We start from the raw sequence: 6,074 nt of genomic DNA, 5'->3' as shown, positions 1-6,074 counted from the left end.
CCCATGGAGATTGATGATGGTGCTCCATACTTGGAAGCTTTGTTAATGTTTGATAAGAAACTACACCTTGAAGAAGGGGAGTTTAGTTGATGGACCTAATGCACTCCCGGACTTGAATTGAAGGTAATTCTCAGACCTAGACTAGTCATTTGAGATGTAGGAAGAAGCCCCTTTGATTTTGAGCTGATCTTGACTTCAATTCCCTGTTTTGAGTTGTTGTCCTAGCCTGGTCGACTGGCTAGTCGACCAAGCCAGTCAACCAGTTGCTTATTAAATCCGAGAATCTTTGGATTTTAGGTCATTTTAGGCTCTACTTAAGTGGACTTCGTAGTTATAACCCTATTCTATTGCTAGAACTCTTTGAGAACGTGGGAAGACTCCTCTTAGGCCTCTCCTTGGTATTGGTGAAGTGCTCTCACAAAATTCTTCGTTTCTCTTCTCTAAGTTCATCTCCAAGGTATGTAATCCCTCATTTTCTCTCTAGTCTACTCTTGTCTAATCTTATTCTTGTTGTTGGGACTATGAAGAAGGTGCTGCAACCTTACAACCACCTCTTCTATTGTCTCTTTGCATTTGTATAAACCCTTTCTATTCTATCAATGCTATGCATCTCATATTTGATTCTTAACCTTGTATTCTTATGATTTTCTTTCATGACAACATGATTTCTTTCCTAAACTGATTCCTCTAGCATATTAGGTCTGATTATATGTTAGTAATTATCTCTAACCTATTGCTCATTAGCCTATTGATTAAATCCCAGATTTCTCTTTGCATTTATAGTTGAAACCACTGAAGAGTGTCACATCCACCCAACCGGTACCCCATCGGGCATACCCGAGTATATAATCCACAGTCCCAAGAATCAATTATCGAGCAACCATGCCTCCCACATACACGATAACACAATCGTGAACAATAATAATCAAGGTAAAAGCATATAATAAAAGGAATCATGAATAAGATAAAAACAAGATAATCAGAGTGCGGAATAAAATGATACCAATATATATATATATATATATATATATATATATATATATAATATATTGGGGTAGGGTTCTATTCATGAGGTCCCAATAAGTAGGCTTAAAATAATCAAGAAATTTGTGATTTTCGTATTTAATAATCTACTGGTTGACTGGCTGGTCGACTGGGCCAGTCGACCAAGCCATGACAACAACTTTAGATAGGGAAATGGAAGGCCAAACTGATCCAAATTGAGTTGGGTTTTCTCCTACAAGTCAATCAACAAGTCTAGATTAAAGAAATACCTTCGAAACAAGACCAGAAGTGCATCAAGTACTTCAACTAAGCTTCCCCTCTTCTAGGTGCAGTTTCTCACTGAACACTAACAATGTATCCAAGTAATGGGTATCACTGTCAATATCCATAGGCTCTGAGTCATACACCAAATCTTCAACTACGAGGGCCCACAAGTCTCTTCTTCCACCACTCTGGGTCTTTGGACCTACAAACATCAAAGGATCCGAGTCCGGGTCAGGGTTAAGATAGGGCTGGTTTCACATTCTCCCCCCCCCCCCTTAAAAGAAATTTCGTCCTCGAAATTGAAAGCGTACCTGTGCTTTCAAAAAGATGAGGAAACTTCTCCTTCATGTCTTCTTCTTTTTCCCATGAATCTTCTTCTAGGGTGTGATTCTTCCACCGAATCTTCACTGAAGGAATGGTGCGATTCCGCAACTGTTTGCCTTTTTTTCTAGGATCTCGGCTGGTCCTTCATCGTAAGAAAGATCAGCACTAAGTCCTTCAGGTGCTTGTTGTAGTATGTGTTCCGGGTTTTCTATATATTTCTGAAGCATCAAAACATGAAACACATTATGAACTCCAACAAGATATGGGGGCAAGGATAAACGATATGCAACAGGTCCAACCTTTTCCAAAATCTCAAAAGGTCCAATGAAACAAGGGCTAAGCTTTCCTTTCACATTGAATCTCATCACCCCTTTCATAGGTGACACTTTAAGGAAAACTTTCTCTCCAATCGGAAATTATGTCTCGTCGGCATAAGATTTCTGTCTAGATTGGGCAGACTTGATCCTTTCTCTAATCATGTCAACCATACCACTTGCAGCTTCAATCATTTCTAGACCCAAGACTCTTCTTTCACCTGTCTCAGTCCAATACAAAGGCGTTCTAGAAGTGTTACCATACAAAGCCTTGAATGGAGCCATGCCTATTGTTGCTTGATAACTGTTGTTATAGGCAAACTCAACCAAAGCTAGGTATTCATCCCAATTGCCACCCATATCTACCACACAAAATCTAAGCATATCTTCCAAGATTTGAATTGTCCGTTAGATTGTCCATCAGACTGTGGATGATGAGCTATACTCATATTCAATTGGGCTCCCAAGGCCTTTTGCAAACCATTCCAAAACCTTCAGGTGAACCTTGGATCACGATCAAAGACGATGCTGACAAGCACTCCATGCAGACGAACCACATTGTCTACATAAAGCCTAGCTAGCTTATCCAAAGTATAAGTGATCTTCATAGGGATAAAATGAGCTGATTTGGTCAACCTATCAACAATCAAGATAATATTTTGGAGTTGATGAGTCTGTATTCTGAGTTGGTTGTAGCCATAGGATACGCTGACTCTAGTGTGAAGAATATTGGAAAGGATCCCGAGAGGGGAGGAATGCAAGTATTTGGATCTGAGTTGATATGATTAAGTAGATGACTTGCATTTGGCTAGGCTTTACCTTGACATGCACCAATACTTAGACCAAACGGTGATGTGAGAGAGCGGTGACCTAAACCCCGGCCATGGATTTGTCCGAGAGGGATGCAGGACCCATTACCAACCGATGATGAGTGATTTGAGAATTTTCCAAAGAAGTATGGTGTTATGACTTAAAGCATATCTACCATAGCGACCAACATATATAAAGTTAGATTCATGCATGCATTGTTTGTTTCATATCATATTGCATCATACTATGTTTTGTATCATGTTATTTATGTTATTATGGAATAACTTGCCTTGCTGAGTTCTTTTGAACTCACTCTTTTTTTTGTGCAAATATCTTTGTTAGATTATCCTACAGGAACGGAAGAACATGATGGCCCATACTACGAGACACCCGTTGATGAAGCATACTACCCTCAAGGTGCTTGTGATCACGAAGATTACACTGAGATCCCTCGATGGATTATGCTGCATACTAGGATTAGTCCCACCCTGAAGTGGAGGCGGCCATGTCTTGTTTCTTTTGTTTATGTTTATGAGGATATACTATATAAAACCGAAGAGACATTAACTTAGATATTTATCCCTTTCTTTCCCTTCTTTTGAGAACTGGATTGTAACCTTAATTGTATTCGAACTACTTTTTCGCTGCGTTTGGGGAGTGATTTCTCCACATACTCTCTACTAGTGAGTTTTCATATATTGGTATCATTTATTTCTGCATTCTGATTATATTGTCTCTCTTATTCTTATCTTGATCTCATTGTTTTTATGATATTACATTGATTACATCTGTTCATGATTATGTTATTGTATATGTGGGAGGTTGGTTTTCTCGATACTTGATCTTCGAGGTTGTAGATCACACACACGGGTATGCCAGGTAGGGTACCGGTTGAGTGGATGTGACAGAAGTCCTAATGGAGGGGGTATTTGTCATGGTATTTGGGGAAGCATGAAATAAACAAAAAAATTGAAATTTTGGGAAAACTACAAAATTTACAAGAAAAAGTCTTAAGTTTTCACGCAATTTTTCAGGTTCCACGAAATTTGGGATTTTTTTTTTATGAACCAGCTGATCCAACTAGGTTGATCCAAGTTTCGACAGGTTTCGAGGTTTTGACAAGTTTTGATGAAATTTTGATCGAAACTAAGAACTTTTTTTTCGATCCTCATAAGATTATGATGAAGAAAACATAGCAGAGTCCGACGGTGCCTCACTTTCACAGCTTCACCTGCGTGTATCCACGCTTTGGTCATCGATTCAGTAGACTTATTGGTTGTTTAGAGAAGAAGAAGAAGACAATTTGAAGAAATGTAAGGTTTCAATCCTTAAATCCTTAAGCTAAAGACAAAGAGATGATGTTTTGTTAGTGGGGCCAAGCATTTATTAGAAAGTTAGAATGACTTCACGTTTTATAATTTTATCAATTAATTAATACTAAAGTCCAACGGTGATGAATTATTTATAATTCTTCACAAAAAAAAAATATTTATCAAAACATAATATATTACTGACTGACATTTTGCATGGATGGTGAAATCTCGGCGGTTCGCCTGGCCGAGATTTCGCACTTGGTGATAAATTTCCCATAGCTCATACGTCAAATTGATCTTGAAGTGTGTCCTAGGCTTGACAACAATAAAGATTATTAAACCCATCTTCTTACAATACTTCGAGTCAGCAACCCAACGGGTCATAAATTATTCGGATCTATACATGTCATCAATTAACTGGTTCAATGTGTTCCACGACGAACCACCTTCTTCCACGGCATTCCTAGCAGCTTCCCTTACTACCTTCACCTTCCTTCTCGCCTCTTCTCCCTTCTCTCCTTGCATCAACTCTTTCACCATCTTCTCCACCATCTCACCACCCACAAACCCACGAACCGACCCGTTACTTGCCAAAATCCTCAACCCCACGCCCAGCTCCTCCGCCACCATTCTCGCATTCAGGTGCTGCTCCGCTATCATAGGCCACGCCAACATCGGAACCCCAGCACATATACTCTCCATCGCCGAGTTCCAACCACAGTGACTCAGAAACCCCTTCACGCTCTCGTGGTTCAGTATCTCCACCTGGTCCACCCAGTCCCTCACCACCAACCCTCTCCCTTTCACCTTCTCCTCCAAATCATCCAACCCTTCTTTGCTCTTCGATCTCACCACCCACAAGAAACTCACTTCCGATCGCTCCAACCCGACTGCAATTTCTCTCAGCTGCTCCTCCGTGATCTGAGCCTGGGAACCAAACGCTACATACAGAACCGACCGGCCCTCGACCGATTTCTGGTCCAACCATTTGATCCATTCGGCTTTGGGTTTGGATTCGGGTTCTTGTTTTGCCTCCATCAAGCAAAGGGGTCCCACACACCAGGCCTTTGGACCGAACTCACGGTTCCAGTGGTCCAAGAAGACAGGCTCGAGCTCGTAGAAGCTATTTACCACCATAGCCTTGCTTCTGGACGTAGCTATGGCGGTTTCCGCCATAAATTCCATCTGTGGACCATTTGGTTCTGACCCATTCATGCTTGGCTCAAAATCATTTAACGTGAGGGTGATCCATGGGAAGCCAGGCAACGTGAAGGGCTCATCCAAGCCGAGTTTCACCGACTCGGAATTATTCATTATGAAGACTTGGCAGAGAGTCATGGCATAGTTGTTCATGCCGTAAAAAACGAGTCTTGGAATGGAGAATTTCTCTGCAGATTTCTGAGTCCAGTATAAGAAACCGTCAGAGATTATACAGTCGATGCCGCCGGCGGAGGTAGCAGAGAGGTTGGTGAGGGCATTTTCGAAGTCTTGTTGCATCAGTTGGGTGGCTCTGACGAAAGGGGTGAAGAGAGACATGGAAGGAAACTGATCTGTGCTCTCGATACCTGGTGGGAGCTCGGGGACATTTGAAGGAAAGTTGAGTTCGATGATTGAGATGGTGGGTTGTGAATAATCGGGTAGAGACTGACGGATGAAACGAGAATTTTGGTGAGTGGTGAAGATGGTGATGGTGATGCCGCGGCGGAGGAGGAGGAGCCGGCGAGCGAGGTGAAGCAGCGGAATCGTATGGCCTTTTGACATGAAAGGGAACATCACCATATGGAGGAGACGACTTAGAAACCATCTTTTCCTTCTTCGTCTTCTTCGTCTTCTTCCTCTGCTTCTTCCGTATATATAGTCAACATTTCACGTTCTTGCTTATAGGGCTCACCGGGGGATATCGTTAAATCGCCAATGGTATGGAATTTTGTCATTTATTTACGAAAAAATGAAAAAAAGAAAAATAAACTAGGCAATGTACAGTTGTTCTCGCGGAAAGATTCAAGCATTTTAGTGAAAAGATTGCAAGTTTGACTCTCATGTG

At 41.3% G+C, this 6,074-nt stretch overlaps 1 pseudogene; it reads right to left on the bottom strand.

The window, feature by feature from the left end:
- Positions 1-4,178: 4,178 nt before the first annotated feature.
- LOC149004874 (UDP-glycosyltransferase 90A1 pseudogene) lies at positions 4,179-5,809 on the bottom strand (annotated as a pseudogene).
- Positions 5,810-6,074: the final 265 nt, after the last annotated feature.

This window comes from Hakea prostrata, chromosome 9, assembly GCF_041222555.1.
Source record: "Hakea prostrata isolate BN-2017 chromosome 9, UWA_Hpros_2, whole genome shotgun sequence".
In the NCBI taxonomy this organism is placed as follows: Eukaryota; Viridiplantae; Streptophyta; class Magnoliopsida; order Proteales; family Proteaceae; genus Hakea; species Hakea prostrata.
Note: the sequence above shows the minus strand (reverse complement) of the source record. Positions and strands in the feature narration are given on the sequence as shown.